The following is a 25,050-nucleotide window of genomic DNA, read 5'->3' on the forward strand; positions in this document are numbered from 1 at the left end:
AGAGACATGGCAGGGGGTATCACAATCCCCAACCTGCAACTCTACTACAAAGCTACTGTGATAAAAACAGCATGGTACTGGCAAAGAAACAGACCTGAGGACCAGTGGAACAGATTAGAAGATGCAGAAACAACTCCAGACACACTCACACATCTCATCTTCGACAAAGGAGCCAAACACCTTCACTGGAGGAAAGATAGCCTCTTTAATAAATGGTGCTGGAAAAATTGGGCTTCAACTTGCCAAAGATTAAAACTAGACCTGTATCTCTCACCATCCACTAAACTTAAATCAAAATGGATTAAAGATCTAAATATTAAAATAGAAACTCTGAACCAGTTGGAACAGAGGTTAGGTAGAACCCTTGAAGACATTGGTGTAGGAAAAGATTTTATGAACAAAACCTCAGTTGCCCGTGAACTAGCACAAACAATCAACAAATGGGATCTCTTCTTATTAAAAGGCTTCTGCACAGCAAGAGAACCCACCAGCAGTGTGAAGAGACAACCCACAATGTGGGAAAAAATCTTCACCTGCTCTTCCTCAGACAAAGGTCTACTATCTTGAATCTATAAAGAACTTGAAAAGATCAGACCTCCCAAATTTAAAGACCCAATCCAAAAATGGGCATCTGAAATGAACAGACATTTCTCACACAAAGAAGTAGAAATAGCAAATAAATACATGAAAAAATGTTCAACATCACTGGTCATTCGAGAGATGCAAATGAAAACAATGCTGAGACTCTACTTCACTCCAGAAAGGATGGCTGCTATCATGACATCAACCAATAACAAATGCTGGTGGGGCTGTGGGGAAAAAGGAACCCTGCTCCACTGCTGGTGGGAGTGTAGACTGGTGCAAGCACTGTAGAAATCAGTATGGAGATACCTCAAAAAACTGGGACTGGAAGTCCCATTTGACCCCGCTATTCCACTGCTGGGGATCTTCCCCAAAGAATTAAAAGAATCATACCACAGTGATATATGTGCACCCATGTTCATAGCAGCACAGTTTGTAATAGCTAAATCTTGGAAATAGCCCAAATGCCCATCAGCTGGAGACTGGATAAAGAAAATGTGGTTTTTTTATAAAATGGAGTACTACTCAGCCATAAAAAATGAGAAATTAGAGACATTTATAGCTAAGTGGATGCACATTGAGGGAATACTCTTAAGTGAAATCAATAGGACACACATGTGTAAATACCAAATAGTTTCTCTGGTGTGAGAAACTGAAAGTGTAAATAAGGACTAAATGTATAATAGGTAATGTGAAATAGGAAGAAAAGGGGCAAAGGGGAAGGAAGTGGGAGGGCTAGGGGAAAGGATAGAAGGGAATGGGATTGATATGAGAAAATGGAAAAATAGGAACAAAATCTTTGTAAATAGGGAGGACTGGAGGGGTTGAAGGGAGGGCTGGGCAAGGGTGAAAAATAAGAACCAAGAGAGACTATGTAAAGGTGCAAAGTTCCAATGATGAATGTCATTATGTTGTATACCTAAAATGTACCAATGATTAAAATGAATAATTGATAATGTAAAATAGGAAGAAAAGGTCCAAAGGGGTAGGGGTAGTGGGAAGGGCAGGGGAAAGGAAAGAAGGGAAAGGAAAAATGATGAGAAATGGAAAAAACGGAAATAAAGTCTTTATAAATAGGGAAGGGTGGAGGGCGTGAAGGGAGGGCTAGGAATGGGGAAAAAATAAGAACCAAGATGCATTATGTAAAGGTACAATTCCCAATGAGAAATGTAATTGTGTTGTATACCTACAATGTACCAATAAAAGAATTTAATACAAAAAAAAATTATGGATGTCTCTACTTTAAGATATGATGTAGGATATTAGTGTAGGAATTATACCTAGGATTTTTTTGTTTTGTTTTGTTTTTTCAAACAGGGTCTCATTACATGGCTCAAGCTGGCCTTGAATTCACTATGTATTCTAGGCTAGCCACAAACTCATGATGATTCTCCTGCCTCAGCCTCCTGAGTGCTAGGATTACAGGCATGTGCCACCATGCCCAGCCTCCTAGGATATTTTTAAATGAAAGCAAATTTCAAAATTATTAGTAACACATGGATCCATTTTTATTCATCTGTTGTGCATATATGTAGGGATATAAAGATAGACACAATTAGAGCATACATAGGGAAAAAAAACTATTGTATTACTGTGGTTCTCAAAGTGAGGTCCATGAACCAGCAGCAGCCACACCACTACAGGATTGATCAGAATACAATTCTCTGGCTCCACCCAGGCCTGTTGAGTCAGAACCCCTAAGAATGGGATCCAGCAATCTGTTTCAACACACTCTCCGGGTGAGTCTGAAACTCAAAAAAATGTGTAAATCACTGTCCTAGAAAGTATCTGTACATATACCAACTACCCACAATGAATATAGTAATCATTAAGTACTAGGAACATGCAGTAATAAAAATAATTTTTTTTAAAAAAAGAACATTTATCTGGAAGTAGGGAAAGAAAACAGCGTCGGAGGAAATTTCTGGTTGTTTAGTCTCTTTTATGCTGTAGAAAAATATTAATTCTTTTAATTAGATCCCTCAAGGTCATATACTCATCATATTAGGTTGTGGCAACTTAGCTGACTCAGCTTTGGGCTCCCCTTGAATAAAGTCCAACATGGAAAACTTCAGGTTTGTGAAGCCAATAATATAATATAGGCAGAGACTTACTTTACTGAACAATTTTGTACAAGGAACACACACATCAGGAATTGACCCTGACTCAAGTGGAGGGAAGAACTCATTCTCTAAGCTGTGGCTGCCTGCCTGTAATTGAGCATGACAATAGCCACCTTGCCCCAGATAGGTTACAAGGAGAGCAGGTGACACACAGGAAAGCATGCTGCTGATTGTCTCAGTAGTGTTACCAAGGTTTCTTAAAATATCAAAGTCCCCTCAACAACCTGACCAAGTCACTCCAATTTTCAGAAACATTAGTGCATAAAACTGCCCCCAAAAAGATCCTTCTCACAAAAATGGAGCTACCAGGCATGACATATGCCTTGCCAAGATCACTTTCATACAGAAACATGTGGGACCTTCTCTGAGCCAGTGATTAAGAGCAAGTGATTTCTTTCCACCTATTCCCAGGCCCTCTCGCCCGTCGCCTCCAGCCTGCTTTGTGCCCTGTGTCTCTTTTATGGCCTGTAAAAGGCCTTCTCCTTGCAACCCCACCTCCCTGTCCTCAGACAACAAAGCAGGCTTTTCTATTTGTACAAAGTGCTTGTTGCTTTCTTGATCCATGAGAAGACATGAAGCAGAAGAACAATAATGTGCCACTTCTTTCTGCTCCAATAAAAAGAGTTATGAAACAGAAGCCTGGGGCAAAACCAGGCTCCTTGTCGTGTATTTTGACAAAGAAATCATTTCTGTAAGGACAGTACCCAAGCAGATGGCAGTAAACAAACCCATGCACCTCACATCGTGTATGAGGAGGCTCTTCCTCTTCCCAAGTGATCCTGGTCTCAGAACCCAGGTAGGTGTCCAGAGTAGCAAGCAGAACTCCAAATCCACCCTAGGGTATAGGGGTACAGAGGCATCTCCTGGAGCTGGCCCCCACTCTATCCCACCAGCCTTCCAAGAGTCTCCACCTGGGTCCAGGGAAGCTGTTGGGAAAATACAGGTGAATTCTGTTTTCCCCACTGCAATACTAATTTGACAGGTCTGCAGCAGAGCCTAGGACTTGGCCTTGTTTTTAGACCTTTTTGGGTGATGCTAATGGCAGCCAAATTTAAGAACCTGTTTTAGACACATCTTAAACATTTCTCCTTCTTTGAAACCCTGATCCTCCCAGGAAAAGATGATCTTACCAACCACTTTGGCCTTTCCTTTGTTTTTCGCAGACACCCTAAGGGAGCCCATACCAATATGAAACAGATTACAGCAGTCCCCCCATCTTATTCATGGAGGATATTTTCTAAAACCCCCAGTGGGCATCCAAAACCATAAGCAGTACCAAACTGTATATATACTATATTTTTTCCTATACATACATACCTAAGATAAAGTTTAACTTATAAATTAGAGATGGTAAGAGATTAACAACAGTAATAAAATAGAACAATCATAATGTACTGCAATAAAAGTTATGCTAATGTAGATTTCTCTCAATATACCTTACTGTACTGTCTGTACTCACCCTTCTTGTGAAGATGTGATGCCTACCTGATGAGATGAAATGAGGTGAATGATGCAGACAATGTGTCATCACCTTTGTCAGAAGGAGGATTGTGGAGCCAGGTTGGCCAAGGGTTACTGAAAGCATGGAAAGTGAAACCACAAATAAGGGGGTTGTAGGAGCAATCACTGTGCTCCCTTAACACATCTCTGCCTGTTCCTCAAAGACTCATATTGAGGGCTTGATCCTCAATAGAGCAAAGTTCAGAGGTGGGGTCCAGAGAAGTGATTAGATCATGAGGGTGCTGACCTCATCAATGGACCGATCCATTGATGAGTTCATAGCTGAATGGCCCATTATTAGGTGGGGCCCAGCTGGAGGAAGTGGGCCACTGGAGCCATGCCCTTGAAGGGTATATGCTGTCCCCAGCCTCTTCCTTCCTCTCTGGCTCTTGCTCTCTCTGCTTCCTGAGTGCCACTAAGTAAGCAGCTTCCCTCCATCACACCCTTCTGCCATGATATTTCTGCCTTGAAGCCAGCTGACGAGGTACTGAAACCTCTGAAACTGTAGGTTAAAGTAAGTCTTTCCTCCTTTAAATTGTGTATGTCAGGTATTCTGTCACAATGTAAAGCTAACACAACCCCCCAAACAGGGGAGGGGGTTAGATCAACTGGTCCAGCTCTGGAACAGTTGATGGTCTAACTCTGGACCACATTCCTAGGAAACCAATTTGAGCATTTGAGCCTCAGTTTCCCCAACTGTAAAATGTAAATAGTAATTACTGCATAAGCTAACTGAGTGGCTAGAGACCAGGTGTGCAAAAGCACAAGGCATGTGCAAAGCATCAACAGGGGCTACAACAGCTATTATGAGGCCTTTGTTCAGAGTACTTTCCCAAGTGTCCTCAGCTGGCTATTGACCTGTTAGGGACCCCTCAGGGACCAGCAGCCTTAGTTCATATACAGCCATTCCTCTGCATGTAAGAGAGGGAAGGGAGCATGAAGCCCAGCAGGGAGGGCCGTGGGTGTGGGTGTGCCTGCTTGGATGGAGAGACCAGTGACTCTCTTGTGACCAGAGTCTACACCCCAAAAGAGTTCCTTCAGGGAAACTACGCCAATGCCAAAATAAAACCAGGCTGCAGTAGAGGTAGGAGGGTGCCGTGTGTGGAAGAATTCATAAAGTACCACAGTTCCAGTAACTGACCCATATCTGTAAAATAATTTTGTTTTACTTATTAAACTATTTAAAGGTTCTTTCAGCTTTCACTAAAAAGTTCTATTACTATTTTCAATGAGAGAAATGTCCTCAGACACGTTTTGTTACATTTTTTAAATCTTGCTTAATTTGCTTTGATACAATATTTCCAAGATCTGTTCTAAATTGAGCTTCTGTTAATACTCAGGTTGATTGGATCACATTACTGGAAAAGGTGCGGCCCAAAGATGGGTGAATCTACATAGGAGAACCAGGTTCTGATATACAGTTTACAAACTGATGGGCCAGTTGCACAAAGGGTTTTGTTTAAAATGCAGCTGGTGCCAGGTGTGGTGGTTCATGCCTGTAATCCCAGCTCTTGGGAGGCTGAGGCAGGAGGATTCCCACAAGTTCAAGACTGGTGTGGTCTACACAGTGAGTTCAAGGCCAGCCTGAACTACATAGCAAGATCCTGTCTTAAAAAAAAAACAAACTAAAAATGCAGCTGGGAAATTTATTCCTGGTGCAAACTGTTTCAATAATCTAGTTGGAAGGTGTTAATTTTAAGCTATTTGCTAATGAGTTTGAAACACTTCAAGATTTTGAAACTGAAGTATGATTTTCTAGAGCAAGATTTTCTTACTAAAGTATGTTCCTAGTGGTCAGATCTGGGCTTTGTTTTATTTTTTTAATTTCTTGCAGTAATTCCAAGGCCACAACCTGAAAGGAACAAAATACACATGTTTTTTGTTTTTAAAATGTCTTTTAGAGAACACACACTTCTGAAGGACCACTTGTCATCACCTATAAACATCCAACATATTCAGAGTCCTCCTATTTATAAAAGGAAATTGCCTAACTTGTTCTTAAGTATCTGACACAAGATAATCAACCAATTTCTGTGTGGTATAAAGAATATTTGTAGTCTCTACCCACCTCTTTTAGTGTGCTGTTAAGTTTCTACTATATATTTATAACCCTGTTTTTATTTTTAAAATTGTCAAATTGGTAGTATCTTATAGCCCCTGGGGTATTTCTGGCATCAATAGTGTGGATGAATAGTTTGTCTTTTAATAATTTAGTGAACTAATTTTATCCATGTCACTATCTCTATAACCCTAACTCTGAATCCACTTTTGTGTATTATTCGAAGATACACAATGCTATATACTAGTCCATTAGTGATTACACTTACACAACTTTTTCTAAAATCATTGAGTTTATTTAGCAGCTACTCACTGTTGAAAATATATCTGGTTTGTGTGGTCTTCCTTTAGTAACCAAAAATTCTTAAAATATTTTTATTTGAAGTATACAACTATAATTTTGTATTTGTTTGATCTTATTTTTCATTCTACTAGTATTTGCTTTATGTATTTTGAATCCCTTTTATTAGGTACATATATACTTTGGCTTGTTATGTCCACTTAAGGAGGTGATGTCTTTGCACTACCCAAAGGGTGAGTAGCCTGGATGTAAAGTACAGAAAGCCACCACCCCACCCCACCCCCAGAAGCATATGGTTTGTGATTCATATAAAAGAATCTGGGAAGCAAGTAATGTCCATGTCTGTGCACCACAGAGGAGAACGCTCTCTCAGGTCTCCTACTTCACCTTCAGTCTTTTTCCTGAGCACCTGGTTGAGGGTGACACAAAAAGAGCTGAGTAGTATGAGCTCCCCTTGGGTATGCAGTTTCCAGAGATTCCAAATTGCCATATTAGAGCCACACTTTTCCCTTAACTCATTAAAATTTCAAATGTTTCCTCTACCTGCTTCAGGTATTTGTTGGTCAGTTGGTTGATTGGTTGGCTGGCTGGTTGGCTGGTTAGTTGGTTTTGGTAAAGGAGGTAACTCCCTCTTTTTCCCCATACACTACCAAAGCTGAGACAGTTCATAAGTCCCCTCTGTACTTAGAGGAGCTTTTTGTCCCTAGAACTTAGTTAACTTGGCTGATTTGAGGCCTCCGCTCTCTAATGGACTCAGAAGGATTTTCAGCCTTCGGCCAGCTTTTCTGCATTACCTAGGGTGGGAGCAATAAGTTCATGAGGCTTTCTGTACTCTAAAAAGAAGGAAAATTCTCATGGTATTTGTTTATTGAAATAGACTTTAGGAATTACTCTGGGCTGAAACATATTAAATACATCCAACCATTTAAAACTTCATAAAACACTTTCCACACTGAGCAATTCATACTAATAGTCCTTGTTTCAAATTTTAACCAATATTTTCTAAGCATCATTGAATAATTTTCAATAATAATTTTTTCAATAATTTTCCAACAAATAAATGCATCTTAGCTTTTGCCACACTGTTTTCTATGTATGTCAGCCAGAGAACCAGGAAGCATGTTCCAGCGTCAGTACGTTTCTCCAATAGTCTATGGCTTTTTTTCTTTTGCTATTGCATGAGAACCCTCAAAATATGTATTATTATTAAGTTTACTAAAATTTCCTAACAAACAGGACTTATTGTTTCATGACTTTAAACACAGCTGGAAAACTATGAGATCTGTCTTCCTGTCTGGGAGCTGAGCTTTCACATACATTGCTACATGAGATGGCTTTATATCACCATTAGCTAATCTCTCACAGCATGATATAAATGTAAAGTGGTTCACCTTAAAGATTGTACAGATAAATACATATTTCAGATACTCTTCTGTACCAATTTTTTAAATTAACTTTTCAGATCTGATTGGATTTTCATTGGTTTTTACTTTGTAATATGGCTACCTGATACAGTTCATTCTGGGAGTGGAACCTATTTTGTGGGGGTGGGTTGCTTATATTTATATTTCAGAATTATTTTCAATTTATGACTTCTCTTTAAACCACTTGTTCACTTTGTATGGATTGTTTTATAATCCATAAATCTACTAAATTTATTGGTTTGTTTCAATATGCTAAAAGTGAACTGTTAGCCTTCTGTGTGGTTGGAATTCCCATTCTACCCCCAGTACACCTCATGTGCCAGGCATGAAGTGCTAGTTTCTATCCAGTCTACTGCAAGTAAATTAAATCTGTTTTGTATTTCTTGGATTGGAAAATAAACATAAATACAGGACTTAGGACATTCTTCCTGCCCCCAATGGGTCATCCTTAGGAAATCTCATCCCATTCTGGAGAATATTAGTGTTAAGACATATAGTAGGTGCTTCACATGAGGTCCATTATTAATGCAAATTCTCTTCCTTAGAGGAAACATGTTTGTAAAAGATAAATAAAAACACTTGGGATCTCATCAAGTCCTCAGCTCTCAGGTGAATTATGGAAGTTTATCTCCACAGGTGTGAGACTTATGGGATGACAAAGAAGGGACCAAGTCAGAGAGACACTGAGAACTCCTGAGGCTGGACAGGCCTGTGCTAGAATAGGCCTGAAGACCAGAAGATGGATAACTAAGGCATTGCATTGGGTTCTTCACAAGGCCATAAGCCAGGGTTAACTGTCATAGAGACAGCTCACTCAGACATCCTGAAAGCAGACTCTCCTGAAAGGAGTGCAGAAGACTGGCAAGAGAACCCAGCTCTGCCCTGAACAGCTGCTGTCTTATTCCAGCAATATACATTGTCTATCAGATTCCCAACAATATACATTGTCCTTCACCCAGATATATAGTTCTCCTCTTATCTAAGCATTCTTTAAAAACAAAGATGGAGACACTGCAGTCAAAGCCACTGGCCTGGGACTTCTGCACCCCTATAGATGACAGTGAATTTTTTTGTCTTGCCCACTAGTACCTCTGAGAGCTGGACAAACCCCACAGATTGCCTCCTCCTCCATCCTCCTTGCTACCAAAAGCATGGAGACCAGCCTGTGTTCCTCAGAGGGGCAGTCTGACAGAGAGTCTCTGTGCCCACACAGGAGAGCTCTGTGTGTCCACCTGCCAGCCTGCAGCCTCTGATAAAGCCACACAGGGAAAAACCTCTTTCAGGCAACAAGCATTCCTCATCTAGCGTTCATCAGCTGATAGCAGTCCTGTGACAGTAACTCACTGCTGCCTTCCTCCAGCCCACTTCAGAAGCCCAATTTAAATAACAGCTTTCATGTTAGGCTCTGAAGTGAGCCAAGGTTTGGGAAGCAACTGGCTTTTGAGATGTGGCTTTCCTCCTGTCTTCAATGGTCTCCTTTGACTAACCCTCAACCAAGCTATCAATCAACAAAATAATTTTTTGAGCACTTATTATTTGACTTCATTGCAAAAGGTTTTTTTTAAAAAAACATGCTTACTTATACCCAGATACCAGCAAAGCTTCAAATAAAGAGAGACAACCTAGAAGACAGATGCATAGGACTCAGAGCTAAATGAGTCTGTAATTTAACTTCTGTTTTAAGATGACAAAATTGAGGCCCAAAAGATTTAACTACATTTCCAAAGGGCTTCCAGCTAGATCCAGTTAGTCAAAGCATCCAAAATTGAATGATTGCTGGGCATGGCGGTGCACACCTATAATACCAGCACTCAGGAGGCTGAGGCAGAAGGATTGCCATGTGTTCAAGGCCAGCCTGAATTACAGCGAGACTTTGTCTCAAAAAAGCCAAAAAAAAAATTGAATCATAGACACTGAGAATGGGGGTGAACTTCAGAGAATATTTTATCTATCCAGACATCAACTTAAATTTGCTGATAACTAAGTCTTTCCCCTGGTCTATGCTGACTCAGAGGTCTTGGGAAGGTTAAGAGATCTGCCTCCACCTGACCCCTACCTCCTGCACTGTGGGACGATTCCGATGCAAGCGGCACATTTTTCAAGAAACACTGGTCTGGTGCAAATTACCAGATGCTAATTTTCCAGTAATCCTTGCTATATGAGCTGCAGCAAACACTGTGACAGAACAAGGTCCAGTAAGCATTCTCCAGGACCAAATGAGCTGTCTACCCTCAAAAGTACCTATTTATTCTTCCCAAGAAAGCAAATCTGGTTAAGCCAATCTGTCATCATACTAGAGTCCTCTATTCAGTCAGCCTATAGCAGCCATGGAAGTGCTTCTCCTAGCCCTTCCTACTGCAAGGATGTAGTCAGTGGGCTACCTCCAGCCGCTGAGCCTTGAAGATCCCCTGAACCATTCACAAGTCTCATGTTAGGAAGTCCCAGTCAGTGACTGAGAACACCAAGGAAACTAGAGCTGGGCCATTCTTGCCAGACAGCAGATTCTTGGCAGGAAATCTTGTTTGAAGACTCCTCATCCATCCTGCTCAGATTTTCCCAGAGATGTACTGCAATCTGAGGCTCTTCCTCCACAGTTCCTCTCCCCACTCTCTTTTCACTGATGTCAGACCAGCTTCATGGTCTGAAGGGTCTTCCTAGCTACTCCCACTTCCCCTCCCTGTATCCTTCAATATCATTTCCTCAAATACATCTATTACACTCCTAATTTCATCTTGGCATCTGCCTTCCAAATGGCCCAACTTACACACCACCTGATGTGCATGCCCTCCTTGAGGTTTGTCTTCTGTATCCATGGTTGCTTTGGCATAGGAATCAACCTTGGTCTAGTCTAGTAGTAAAGGTCACACAATCCTAAACATAACTTTGTGAAAAAAATTATTTCCTGGAGCTATCCCTTAGACAAAGATACAGACACAACAGGCACTTAGAGCTTCATGGGCCATCCAGTAAGACCATAATCAGCCTCCCTACACTTTCCCCTACTAACTAGGGCTAGTTGTGGCCCCAAAATCATGGACTCCATTCAGGGAGTGCTCACTCCAGGGGCAACACAAGATACCCTTCAGAATCTGAAAGAAAACACTAGAGCAGTTTATTTCTATCTTATAAACAAGAAAGAACTTCAACTTTTCTAATGATTAGTGTGCATATATTATTAATAGGTATGCTCTTACTGGAAAAGGTATTGAAACATTTTAGTGATATTGATGAACAATTTGGAGAGTAGAGTTTTAGAAAATAATAAAGGAAACTAATTCCTCTTTCACATACTTCTTAACATGTAAAAAGAGCTGTCTGTTGTTCCTACAACATCTTTTTTTCTGGAGAAATACCTCAGGCACTTCAGTACACACTCAACTGGGTTTCAAGACCTTTCATTAGCCCCGGCCATGCTTGTTGGTTGTCATGGAAGTGTATTTGGCTAGGACTCAGGGCCTCTCACCTCCATCACACATTCCTCTCTATGTGTGGCAAAACCTAGTGAACTGGGCTGGACTGTGTATGACTATCAGCCTTCCTTTGGCCTAAGGCTCAGTTTTCAAACCAAACACAGCTGTCTCCTGGGCCCTTTTCCCCAAGCCTACATTTTCAGTCCTTTGATTCTTACCTCTTATGGCCTTGAAGAAACACCAGCCCAAATGGAAAGAGAAAGCTGTTTTTTAAATCAAAATGGAACTGACTCCCTCTGGCCTTCACATATTCCCAGGCTGGTGGCAGCTGTGAAGCATCTTACAACACAGAATCCATAGGAGAAGACCAAGTCTCATCCAAAGAGAGACCCAGATGCCAGCAGGAAATCCCAGGAAATGTTCTTGCACAAGACCCCATATTAGCAGATATGTCTAAGGAAGGGAATCTTGAACACCTCCTAGAGGGTGAAACAGTTCTGTAGGCTTGCATACCTAAAATCCAGGTCCTTGGAACAAAATACAGCCCAGTCCGGGGGAGTGGCTTACATCACAGCTGCTTACTGTGTCAGTTCAGCCTTAGATTCTAAGAGCTGTAGGTATCTCAGTAGTGAAACTCAAATATGCAAGAAATACCCCTTTCTTTGTTTTTCATAGCTCAGTTTCTGACTCTAGGCCACCTTCTCAACAGAATGGCAGAAAGTGTAACTTGATTAACTTTGGTGCTTCCTTCCCCCAAGGTTATGTAAGAGTTTCAGGATTCTATGCAGTGTCAGGTGCTCTCTGGGGTGGAGTTTGAGTGGAGGGATCCACTAGGTACCAGCTATCTGTCCCCACAGGTTTTCCCTGGTTATTCGGAGTCAAAGACTCCCTGCTGGGACTGTGCTGTGCATAGGGCAGAGTTTTTGTTGTGTTTGTTTGTTTGTTTGTTTTTGCAACCACCAAGAGGCTCATGTGCCTGGAGTTCATGCACAGTCATTTTCTATAGTCTGGTCATCTCCTAGTTACACTACCATGAGGCAGAACCCCAGATCCAACTGCTCTCTCCTGCTTCTGTTCCCCTATTAGTTTAAACAAATCTCTAATGTGAAGGAGGATCCCAGTCTTCCCTGACTCTGCCCTGAATTCTTCTTTTCTCTTCCTATACCTTCACAGACTGATTTCTCCTAAATAATTCAGCTTTCTGAAAACTATTTTCCTAAATGTAGGATCGAGAAAGGGAAATATCCAGGGTGGAAAAAAATTAATATTTGCAAATATTATCCAGCTATCAGCTTCACTATAGAGCTCACATTGAACTTAATAACATCTAAAGTCCTCAGACCTTTTTCAAGTGTATTGCTGGTAAGATTTATCCCCCACATCTTCCTGATTCTTTAATGAAATAAATGATTTAGCATTCTACCCTCTTAAATTGCATTCTGTTAGTTTCAGTAAATTGCTACCAGAATGGATTGTAGGCTTGATTCCATATCCAACATAGTATATAACCCACGATTATATCCTACTTTCTTTATCATAAGATGCAGCATTTTCATATTTTTATGCTATGGAAAAAAGATATACATATCTTACTATCAATGTAAAAAGAAACATAACCAGCCACCAGGCAGAGAAATAAATTAAAATTCCATTGTTGCTAATCATGCATGTGGGAAATTATCCATGCAAAAACTATTTGTTCATCTGACTCTTGTTTCAGTTGACTACTTATATGCACTCTTTTAAGTTAAGTCTATATCTTTAATTACCAATTAAAATACCTTTTAAAAATATATTATGATAGAGCACTAAAACAGAAAGCTTTGTCACACAGAACTTCTGTCACATACAAAGCAGCTTGGTTAAATAATCCCCCAGAATACATTCTAGGATCTTCAAAGCTAGGAGGAATTGGTGTGACTAATTCATGCCTATTGTGAAAAAATTACCTGTAAGGTATTGAACATCTATATATCAAAAGCTCCAAGCTGACTTTTAAAAGACATTTTCAATTTTAAATAACACTAACTTAACAAAACTGAGAGCTTAATTAGCCAATTTAACTAATAGGCAAGTATTATTTGCTGTGCCTCTCACATTTATCTTCTTAGTTTTTAAGGTTGAACATCTCCAATTATGAAGAACAACCACCACCATATGAAATAACATTCTGTTTGGCTTTAAACAATTATGGTGCCCCCCATCCCAGGACAGAGATTGGCTTCTAAGTGGGTTAGTGACCTATTTATCCACTGAGTTTCTACAAGGGTCTCTCCTTCCTAAGAAAGACTGAAAAATGGCCCCTTTTGATCTCTAGACATTACTGCTTCTAGATACAATCCCAGAACTGCTCCATCCACCTGCCAGAAGCCTGGACTGAAAAGCAAAGAGAGATACACAAGCTGGGACTTTGATGACATTGTTGAGGAGCTAAATCAACCAGTCTTGAAACCTGTCTGACTTCAGAACTTCTAAATATGTTAGATAACAGTCCTCCTGATTGCTTAAGCCTGGGGGAGTGATGGGTGAACCTGCCATGTGATTACTGTCAATGGCTAAAAGTGATTTAGAAGAATCATTAAATTTTAAATGTAATGTCCTGGCTTGATTTTCACAAATCTATTATGAAATCAATGACATAATTCATATTTGGTGTTGGAGTCAAGGAAATACAACATACTAGAGGTACTGCTCAGAGGGAGAAGATGGACTATGGAAAGATGTAAATTCTTTCAAAAATTCATCAGTTTGTTTTAATATCATTTGAAATACAAATGGAATTTTCTTGAACCTAATGTCATAATTTGGAAGTTCGGGGAAAAATAACAGATAAAATAGCGAAGAAATACTCAAAAATGAGACTCATCTAGTATTTACCCTATCATATTAAAATAAACTATACTAGTAAAAAACTAAAAACAATGTGGGCTAACCAAGAAATAGACCTAGACCAACAAATCAGTAGAATAGTATAGAAAATCCAAAAAGAGATCCAAATATGTATTAAAAACTTGATACGGATGAGGGAAGGGTGGAGGGGGTGAAGGGCGCACAGGTAATGGGGAAAAAAATAAGAACTAATATACATCATGTACAGGTACAAGCACCCAATGATAAATGTAAACTTATTGTATACCTAAAATGTATCAATAAAAGAATTAAAAAAATAATAATTTTTTTTAAAAAACTTGATACTAGATGCTAAATTATCTCAAGTAAATGGTATGAGATACCCAGATAACATGCCAAGAGAAAGGTGAGGAAGAAAAACACCCATTTCTTTTATCATGTTTCAACATAAATTAAAAAGATTTAAATGCATAAAATGAAATTACAAGATAAAAAGTAGAAACAAATTTATATAACCTTGAAAGGAAAATTTTGATTAACATGATACCAAAGCAGAAACCAAAAAAGGGGAAAGGATTGATATATTTGACTACATTAACATTTTTTTGCTTAAGTTCTTTTATTGGTACATTTTAGGTATACAATACATTTACATTTATCATTGGGTCCTTGTACCTGTACATGATGTATCTTGGTTCTTATTTTTTCCTATTACCTGTGCATTAACATTTAAAATATTTGAAATTTCTTCACAGGAGAAAAATATCTCAACTAAAGTTGAAAGTTACATAACAAACCAAATAAAATATTTTCTTAATATGGTAATCAAGATACAAAGTGTTACATTCAAGAAGAAAAAAATAAAGACAAAATGAACATGAGACTGACAAAAGAAAAATATGCAAATAGTCATGCAATGACAATCATTCCACATTATAAATAATGACAGATGTATTTTAGAGCCACTACCAGGACTAATATGCAGCAATGATGCTGGAAAAGCCACACTCTCTATGGCAGTGCTAATACAGCCACATGACTAATACAGAACTGCTGCCCAAAGTCCTCTGAGGCCCTCACCCACCAGCTGCCCTGACACCCTGATGCACATCTACATTTGTTTAGAGCACCCCCAAATCCAGTAACTAAAGGGTTTTTGCCTGACCAGCAGAGGAGGAAACCCCCCAGACCAAAAACTTCATTCCTGTTAGGGCTGGTATCTGTTCCTGGATTTTCTGAACACTACCAAAGAAAGTGTCACTTGGTGCAATTCTCCTGGAGGACAATTTGGTGCTATAATAAAACCATAAAATTGGTATTTTCTTTGAATCAGCAATTTCACTTCTAGGAATTAATTCTGAGGAAATAGTATAAGATGTACATGAAGATATAAATGCAAGGTCAGGATGGTCCAAAGTGAATATCAGCCTCTCCAAAAACTGAAGAAATATTTATTGACATGACAGAGAGACACTAGTTTTCCACCATCACATTGGAAATTCCAGGCAGAAGGCTAGTCATGGTGCAAGGGTAAGGAAGACTAGAGTTTTTCATGAACTGCTAAGAGAAATACAAATGGATACAACTTCCTGAAGACCATAAGACACTTAAAAAGTGCAGTTTCAACTATTTGAACTAGAATCCTGAAGAAATCAAGAATGTGGAGAAAATTTTACCTACAAGGTTATTCATCAAAAAAGTTCATAGTAGAAAAAAAAACTGGAAAACACATTTATGTCCATCAATAGGGAACTGGTTGAATAAATTATGACATGTCAATATCATGGTATTCCATGATATCATTAAAAATCATCAGAGATAAAGAGTAGTGCCACAAACAAGCTTTCCTAGTTATTAAATTAAAAAGCAGATTATAAAATAGAATATACTATACAATTCTACTTTCATAAAATAAATATTTATACACACATATATAAAGATATTTTAAATGAGACCATCTATGTAAAACACTTAGAATAATAACAGCTATATGGTAAGGATTCAATAAATGTAGCCATTATTTAAACCTAATATCCTCCAGAAGGAAGGTGTCATTATTGCCCCCATTTTCAGATGTGGAATCTGAGACACAACGAGATGAAATAACATGCCCAAGGTCACATACCTTATAAGTAATAGAAAGTTAACTTGTGTGAAGCACTGAGAAAAATGACCAGAAGATAGTAAGCACTCCTTTACTTTATAAATTTTCCTTGGGTCCTATAAAACAAATTTACAGATTTAACTGGGTAATACCTTTTCCTGGGAACTTATGAAAACATTTTAAAAAATTAAGAAGAGGCAGCATCCCTATGCTTGACCATGAAGAAACCTACTGGCAGTTCCTTTGTTGATTCTGATCTCTGCATCCTATCTCTCTACCTTTCCCCAGTGTCACAGTGACCTTTATTTTCACAGCCTTTAAGACTGAATCTCTGAGGAACCATCCTTGGGCATCCAGAACCTGGCAGTGTCTAATACCAGCAGAGGGGGAATCACATCCAAGTGTACTTGGCACCTGGCCCAGAACCCAAGGCTGCTTTTTAGAGACAGTTTACTTTTCCCACTGGATCCAAACTCAATGAAAACCCACCCACTGGTGTTTCTTTACACTCACTGATGCAGTCTCTAGAGTATTGTGTGGGAATAGAATTTTAGAAGTTTCTCAGCCATCACAAAGTGAATGTGGATAGTTTAAATAGAAAGGCAATTAGAAATACTCACATGAAAAAAACCAGATTAGAATATATAAGGGGGCAGACTTTTTCAACCCTAATCAGTTGTTAATTCCATAGTGGAGGTCTTAAACGTTGAAAATCTGGGAGAAACACTTGAAAAACTGGGATTTTCCACATGGAGACTGAATTTCTTCAATCAGGACCTTACTTATCAAAAACCTGAAACATTCTATTTATTGGGTTATCCAGGACAAGGAGCCAGCCTCCGCAGCTCACCTGCCTCCTCTTCCTCTCTGCAGCTAAACCAGAGAGTCTTGCTTGCACAGTGTTGCTCAGGAAACAGGCTGGGGATGCAGCTCAGTGTTAAAGTTACTGTTTAATGTGCCTGAGACCCTGGGTTCCATAACCAGCACTCCCCACAAAAAAGAAAGGAAATTATATAGAATTATGCATATATGTAACTATATCTGCATTTATAGAAAAAAACTTATTTTAATGTATTTTAATCTAGTTTAAGCCATTCCAGGGATTTTTTCATTAAGTTTATTGGTACATTTTAGGTATACAATACAGTTACATTCATCATTGGGAAATTGTACCATTACATGATGCATCTTGGTTCTTATTTTTTCCCCATTCCTCTGCCCTCCCTTCACCCCCTCCACCCCTCCCTATTTACTTAGACTTTGTTTCCATTTTTTCCTTTCTCATATTTTTTCCTTTCCCTGCTTTTCTTTCCCCTACCTCTCCCACTTCCCCTACCCCATTTAGACCTTTTCTTCCTATTTCACATTATCAGTTACACATTTTAGTTTCTCGCACCAGGAAAACTATTTGGTATTTGCACATGTGTGTCCTATTTATTTCACTTAAGAGTATAGCCTCAATGTGCATCCATTTAACTACAAATATCTCTAGTTTCTCATTCTTTATGGCTGAGTAGTATTCCATTTTATTTTTTAAAACATACATATTCTTTATCCAGTCTCTTGATGGGCAAATGGGCTGTTTCCAAGCTTTAGCTAATACAAACTGTGCCACTATAAACATGGGTGAGCATATATCGCTGTGGTATGATTCTTTTAATTCTTTTGGGAAGATACCCAGCTGGCTCAAATGGGGCCTCTAATACTAGTTTTTTGAGGTATCTCTACATTGATTTCCACAGTCGTTGCACCAGTCTGCACACCCACCAATAATGGGAGACGGGTTCCTTTCTTCCCACAACCCTGCCAACATTTGTCGCTGGTTGATTTCCTCACAGCAGCCATTCTTTCTCGGGGGTGGGGTGGGGGGTGGAATATCAGTGTTGTTTTCATCTGCATCTCTCAAATGACCAGTGATGTGAACATCCTTTCATATATTTATTTGCTGCCTTTACTTCTTTGTCTGAGAAATGTCTGTTCATTTCAGATGCCCATTTTTGAATTGGATCTTTATATTTGGGGGGTCTGATTTCTTTCAGTTCTTTATATATTCTAGATAGTAGTCCTTTGTCTGAGAAACAGCTGATAAAAATTTTTTCCCACATTGTAGGTTGTCTCTTAGTGTAGGTCGTCTGTTGGTGGTTTCTCTTGCAGTGCAGAAGCTTTTTATTTTTTTATTTATATATTAATTGGTACATTTCAGATAAACAATACATTTACATTTGTCATTGGGTGTTTGTACCTGAAAATGATGTATCTTAGTTCTTATTTTTCCCCCATTACCTATGCGCCCTTCACCCTCATCACCCTTCCCTATTTACATAGACTTTCTTTCCTCTTTTTTTTCTTTCTCATAATTTTTCCTTTCCTTTCTTCACTTTCCCCATCCCCTCCTGCCACCCCTACCTGTTTGGACCTTTTCCTATTTCAAATTATCAATTATTCATTTTAATCATTTTTATTCTTATTTACACTTTCAGTTTCTCATACTAGAGAAACTATTCTGTATTTACACATGTATGTCCTATTTATTTCACTTAAGAGTATGGCCTCAATATGCATCCATTTAGCTATAAATGACTCTAGTTTCTCATTCTTGATAGCTGAGTAGTACTCCATTTTATTAAAAAACCACATCTTCTTTATCCAGTTTCCAGTTGACGGGCACTTGGGCTGTTTCCAAGTTTTAGCTATTACAAACTGTGCTGCTATAAACATAGGTGCACATATATCACTGTGATATGATTCTTTTAATTCTTTGGGGAAGATACCCAGCAGGGGAATAGTGGGGTCAAATGGGACCTCTAGTCCTAGTTCTTTGAGGTATCTCCATACGGATTTCCACAGTGGTTCCAACAGTCTGCACTCCCACCAACAATGGAGAAGGGTTCCTTTCTCTCCACACCCCGACCAGCACTTGTTATTGGTTGATTTCTTGATAGCAGCCATTCTTTCTGGGGTGAGGTGGAATCTCAGTGTTGTTTTCAACTGCATCTCTCAAATGACCAGTGATGTGAACATTTTTTCATATATTTATTTGCTGTTTTTACTTCTTTGTCTGAGAAATATCTGTTCATTTTGGATGCCCATTTTTGAATTGGGTCTTTGAATTTGGGGGGTCTGATTTTTTTCAGTTCTTTATATATTCTAGATAGTAAACCTTTGTCTGAGGCACAGCTGCAAAATTTTTTTTCCCACATTGTAGGTTGTCTGTTAGCTCTGTTGGTGGTTTCTCTTGCAGTGCAGAAACTTTTTAATAAGATGAGATCCCAGTTGTTGATTCTTTGTGTTAGCTCCTGTGCTACTGAAGTTTTGTTCATAAAGTCTTTTCCTATTCCAAGGTCATTGAGAGTTCTACCTAACTTATCTTCCAGGTAGTTTACTGTTTCTGCCTTGATACTTAGATCTTTAATCCACTTCAATCTTAGTTTAGTGCACAGTGACAGGTATGGGTCCAGTTTTAATCTTTGGCAGGTTGAGATCCAGTTTTTCCAACACCATTTATTGAACAGGCTATCTTTTCTCCAATGAGGGTGATTGGCTCCCTTGTCAAAGATGAGGTGGCTGAGTATGTCTGGAGTTGTTTCTGCATCTTCAAATCTATTCCACTGATCTCTGGGTCTGTTTCTTTGCCAGTATCATGCTGTTTTATCACAGTAGCTTTGTAGTATAGTTTCAAGTTGGGGATTGTGATACTCCCAGCCATGTCTCTGTTGTCCAGAATTACTTTTGCTATTCTAGGTTTCTTCTGCTTCCAAATGAATTTTTAGATTGTTTTCTCTAGTTCTGTGAAGTATGAAGTATATTGGAATTTCCTGTGGTATTGCATTAAATCTATATAGTAGCTTTGGCAGTATGGCCATTTTCACTATATTGATTCTTACTACCCAGGAACAAGGGATATCTTTCCATCTTCTTTTTTTTTTTCCATTTTCTTATATCCTTTTGATCTCCTTCTTCAGAGTGCTGTAGTTTTCAATGTAGAGGTCTTTTGCTTCCTTTGTTAGGTTGATTCCTAGATATTTCATTTTTTAGATGCTATTGTAAAAGGAATTATTTCCCAAATTTCTCTCTCAATGGGTCTGCTATTTGCATATAAGAAGGTTATTGTTTTTTGAGTGTTGACCTTGTATCCAGCTACTCTACTGAATCTGTCAATTAGGTCTAGAAGACTTTTGACCCAGTTTTTTGGGTTTTCTATGCAAAGTATCATATCATCAGCAAATAATGACAGTTTCACTTCTTCCTCTCCTATCTTTATTCCTTTTATTTCTTTCTCTTTTCTAATTGCTGTGGCTAATGTTTCCAGAACTATATTGAACAGGAGTGGTGATAGTGGGCATCCTTGCCTTGTTCCTGATTTTACCGTGAAAGTTTTCAGTTTTTGACCATTTAGTATGATGTTGGCTGTTGGGTTTTCATAAATAGCCTTAATCAGGTTGAGACAAAGACCTTCTATTCCAATTTTCTGTAGCGTTTTTATCATGAATGGGTGCTGGATTTTGTCAAATGCCTTTTCTGCATCTATTGAGATGATCATATGGTTTTTGTCTTTGACTCTGTTAATATAGTGTATTACATTTATTGATTTATGGATGTTGAACCATCCTTGAATCCCTGGGATAAACTCGACTTGGTCAGGGTGTATGATCTTCTTGATGACACTCTGTATTCTGTTTTCCAGTATCTTGTTGAGGATTTTTGCATCTATGTTCATTAGGGATATTGATCTGTAGTTGTCTTTTTGGGTTGGGTCTTTCCCTGGTTTTGGAATCAAAGTAACACTTGCTTCCAGGAAAGAATTTGGAAGCCTTCAGAAGCTTTTTAATAAGATGAGATCCCAGTTGTTGATTCTTTGTGCTAGTTCCCATGCTACTGAGGTTTTATGCATGAAGTCTTTTCCTATGCCAATTTCTTCAAGAGTTCTACCTAACTTATCTTCCAGCAAGTTTAGTGTTTCTGTTTTAATATTTAGATCTTTAATCCACTTCGATTTTAGTTTAGTGCATGGTGAAAGACAGAGGTCTAATTTTAATCTTAAGACATTCCAGATTTTGCGCTTAGATGACAATAATAGGATGTTTTACCTAGACAATCACTTAATCTTTATTAGTTCATTTTCTGGTTCAGGCCCTCTATGAAGTGTTTCATGTGTCCCCTCAAACAACACTTTCGCTCCTGGGAAACAATCTGTGGTTACTTACCTGTGACTGACTCCTTCCCATCCCTGAAGGAACATCAGTTCTGTTCTCCTGAATAGGACTAGACTGCTCTAGGCTCTAAACCTAGATAGGGAAGGTAGGGCTAACTGATGAGATAACTAGACACTAGTTATTAGAGAATGATTTCTTGCTATAGGTAAAATTTCTCTTGCTGTTTTCTCCTTTCTCATTCTGAGGATGTCATAGGTATAATGTCTGATTACAGTTCTTGCTCCAGTGTCCTCAGCTCTTTGGAGAAAATAAATGACTAGAGGACTATTAAACTAAGGCTTTTCTCTTCTTTATTAGTGTGTGCTTGCAATTCAGAATAGTGTTGTTCACTTTAGGAAATAGATACATTCATATAACCTATCTTGATCATTTTCAATCTCTTTAACCTCCCTCTCTCTACCTCCCACTCCCCTGAACCCCGTCCCAATCTCAAAGAGCCTGCCATTTAGTTTCCTATCATCTCTCCATTGTTTTATTCATTTAGTTATTTATTTATTTTAGGTTTCTCATATAACAGAAACCATGTGAAATTTAACTTTTTGTGTCTGACTTATTTCACTTAGCATAAGACTTATCTTTTGTAACAATCACTTATCCACATGCACTTGAGCACTTTTCATTAAGGATAAAGTTGATAGATAAATAAATCGCATTCCTGTCTTGATTTACACTTCTGTGGGTAAGAGCTGGTTTGCAGCCATTGCCAGTAGAGAAAGGGGAGGATCCAGATAGGGGCAAGAGTAATCCAGCCTACCACATTTTTTTTTTACAATGTAGAAGCTAAGATTGAGTTTAGCAATTTTTTTGTTTGTTTGGAACCAGGGATCGAACTCAGGACCTTATGCTTGCGAGGCAGGCAGCAGAACCACTGAGCTAAATCCCCGGCCCTTGTTAGCAATTTTTAATGGCTGAAAAAACTCAAAAGAAGATTTCATTTTAAAAGATTCCATTACATGTAAAAATCATATGAAGTTCAAACTTCATTGTCTATAAGTTTTTTTAATTTCTTGTTTTATTAGTACATGTTTCCAATAAATAATGTTGCATTCATCACAGGAGCTGGTACATGTACATAAAACATCTTAATTCTTTCTACTTCTCCTTCCCATCTTCTCCCTCCATCCTTCTCCATCTCTTGGTCCCCTTCAGTTTTGCAAAAGATCTTCCTGTTTCCTATTATCTATCTTTTATTTTGCACTTTAATTTATTTATACTTTGTGTTTTTCGTGTAAGAGAAACTATGTGATATTTAAACTTGTTTGTCTATTTCATTTAACATTATGGTCTTAAGGTGCATCCATTTTCCTACAAATGATTCTGGTTTATTCTTCTTTATGCCAGAGTACTATTTCATTATGTATAAATGTCACGTTTTCTTTATCCATATACTTATTGATGGGCATATAGGCTGCTTCCAAGATTTAGCCATCATAAGTTGTGTTGCTATAAATATAGATATGTATGTGTCACAATAGCATGATGTCTTTAACTCTTTCAGGAAAATATCTAGAAGGGAAATAGCTGGGTCAAATGGAATTTCTAGTTTTAGCTTTTTGAGGAATTACCAGAGTGATTTCAATAGTGGTTGTACCAGTTTATATTCTTACTAACAATGTAAAAGGATTCCATTTTTCCTGCAGCCTTGCCAGCATTTGTTTGTGTTGGCAAACACTCTGATTAGGACACTTTTGTTTGTTTGGTTGGTTGGTTGGTTGTTTTTTGGTACCAGAGATCAAACTCAGGAACTCAGGACCTTGTGCTTGCAAGGCAGGTGGTGGAATCACAGAGCTAAATCCCCAGCCAGCATTTGTTATTATTTGATTTCTTAATGATAGCCATTCTTTCTGGAGTAAGATGGAATCTCAGTGTTGTTTTAATTTGCATTTCTCTAATAGCCAGAGATGCTGAACATTTTTTATGCATTTATTGGTCATTTGTACTTCTTCTGAGAAGTATCTATTCATTTCAGTTGCCAACTTTTTGATTGGGTATTTTATTGTAGAAGGGGGCTAATTTTTTTTTAGCTCTTTATGTATTCTAGAGATTAGACCTTTGTCCTAGAATAGCAAGCAAAAACTTTTTCCCACTCTATAGGTTCTATCTTCACTCTGTTGGTTGTTTCCTTTGATGTGCAGAAGCTTTTTTTTTTTTTTCCAGAAGCTTTTTGATACCAGGGATTGAGCTTGGGTCCTTGCACTTGCAAGGCAGGCAGCAGAACCACTGAGCTAAATCCCCGCTTGATTTTCTGATTCTTGATGGTATTTCTCATGCAGTTGAGATTCTGTTCAAAAAGTTCTTGCCAATGTCTAGCTTCAAGAGTTTTACCTCTTCTGTCTTCTAGCAGATAGTGTTTCTTTCAGCAGATTGTTTCTGTTTTATATTTAAGTCTTTGATTCATTTTGATTTTAGTATATGGTGAGAGATATGGGTCTAGACTCAATCTTCTGCCCGTTGATAGTCAGTTTTCCCAGCACTATTTGTTAAAGAGGTATTTTTTCTCCAGCATATATTTTTGGTTCCTTTGTCAAAGATCAAATTGTTGAATGTGCCTATGGTTGTTTCTGCATCCTCCATTCTGTTCCATTGACCCAAATGTTTTTGTGCCAATACCAGGTTGTTTTTATCACTGTGGCTTTATAATATAACTTGAAATCAAGGGTTGTAATGCTTCCTGCTTTCCTCTTATTGCCCAAGGTTGCTTTTGCTATTCTAGGCCCCTTCTGGTTCTATATAAATTTTTGGATTGGTTTTTCTAATTCTGTGAGGAGTGGTCTTGGAATTTGATTGGAGTTGCATTAAATCTAAATATCACTTTTATAAGTATGGCCATTTTGACAATACTGGTTCTATCTATCCAGAAACAAGGGATATCTTTCCATTTTATGATGTCTTCTTCAATCTCTTTTTCAGACCCTGTAGTTTTTGTTACAGAGATCTTTCCTTTGTTAGGTTAATTCCTAAGTATTTAATTTCTCATAATGCCACTGCAAATGATATTGTTTTCTTAATTTCTTTCTCCATGGTGTACAGGAATGCAAATTGATTTTTGTGTATTTATTTCTTATCATACTACCTTACTGAATTTGTCTATTCTAGGAGTCTTTTGGTGGAATTTTTTTTCTGAAACAGGGTCTCATTATATAGTTCAGGCTGGTCTCGAACTTACTATGTAGCCCAAGCTGGCCTCAAACTCGCAGTGATTCTCCTCCCTCAGCCTCTCAAGTGCAGGGATTATGGACATGGGCCACCATGCCTGGTGTGGTGGAATTTTTGGGGTCTTCTATATAAAGGATCCTGTTGTCTCTGAATAATAATACTTTAACTTATTTCTTTCCTATATGTATCCCTTTTATTTTTTTCTCTTACCTGAAAAAAGTTTTGAGTATGATATTGAACAAGAGTGATAATAGTGAACATTCTTGTCTTTTTCCTGATTTTAGAGGGAAAAGTTTCAGTTTTTCTCCATTTAATATGTGTTTGGTAGT

At 38.4% G+C, this 25,050-nt stretch overlaps 1 long non-coding RNA gene across 1 annotated transcript in view; it reads right to left on the reverse strand.

The window, feature by feature from the left end:
• Positions 1-1,987: 1,987 nt before the first annotated feature.
• Positions 1,988-25,050, reverse strand: part of LOC147827107 (uncharacterized) — a 103,504-nt gene continuing 80,441 nt past the window's right edge. The window contains exons 3-4 of the long non-coding RNA XR_015452930.1: positions 4,191-4,280; positions 1,988-3,631 (exon numbers count right to left, since the gene is read on the reverse strand). This is a non-coding gene — a long non-coding RNA (uncharacterized LOC147827107). The remainder of the gene's footprint in view (positions 3,632-4,190; positions 4,281-25,050) is intronic.

Source organism: Heterocephalus glaber, unplaced genomic scaffold (genome assembly GCF_053883595.1).
Source record: "Heterocephalus glaber isolate CG9 unplaced genomic scaffold, H.glaber_assembly_v1.0 deba00001456, whole genome shotgun sequence".
In the NCBI taxonomy this organism is placed as follows: domain Eukaryota; kingdom Metazoa; phylum Chordata; class Mammalia; order Rodentia; family Bathyergidae; genus Heterocephalus; species Heterocephalus glaber.